The sequence below is a fragment of the Myotis brandtii genome, unplaced genomic scaffold (assembly GCF_000412655.1).
Source record: "Myotis brandtii unplaced genomic scaffold, ASM41265v1 scaffold959, whole genome shotgun sequence".
In the NCBI taxonomy this organism is placed as follows: domain Eukaryota; kingdom Metazoa; phylum Chordata; class Mammalia; order Chiroptera; family Vespertilionidae; genus Myotis; species Myotis brandtii.
The window spans coordinates 900,269-900,818 of record NW_005371966.1 but is presented as its reverse complement, the minus strand read 5'-3'; the positions used below and the strand labels follow the sequence as shown (position 1 = coordinate 900,818).

The 550-nt window shown below is 64.4% G+C and overlaps 1 protein-coding gene across 1 annotated transcript in view; it reads left to right on the top strand.

Annotated features, from left to right (window-relative positions):
* The window catches only part of DUSP9 (dual specificity phosphatase 9), a 49,175-nt gene that overhangs the window by 44,978 nt on the left and 3,647 nt on the right, over positions 1–550 (top strand). The window lies entirely within an intron of this gene.

Here is a 550-nt window from a genome sequence, read left to right as displayed (position 1 = left end):
CCATCGCCTCCACCCCACCTCTATTCCCTGGGCCCACCTGGCCATGGGGGAGACCTTGATCTTCAGCCCCTCTCACACGCACGCGCCCCCAAAGTCTGAAGCGCGAACTTGGGGAGTAATTCCGGGCAGGCCGAGAGAGAAACTCAGAAACAAGGAAGGTGTGAAGGAAGGTGGCCGTGCGTGGCTTTGGGACACCCCAGGAGAGGCTGGGAAGGAACCCACGGCTCTCAAAGGGGCCGTGGGATGACCAGCTCTACTCTTCTGGGGGGGTTTCTCACACTTCCTTTCTCGGGGGCGGTGAGCGGCGACCGGGCACCCAGGTGGCTGCCTCGGGTGTTCTTTTGGGGCGCACAGTGCCTTCTGCGTGTCCTCACTGTGGGAAGGGCGCGAGCAGAGAGAATCGAGCGGTGGAGGGATGTCCCTGAGGGTGTCCTGGGCGCCTGCCTTGGGGCACGGGGTTGACTTCACATCTTGACCCCTGGGCTCACGCCCTATCGCAGCCGGGCGGGGAGGACTCCGGCTCACCACGCGTGTCTCCCCTCTCTCCGCA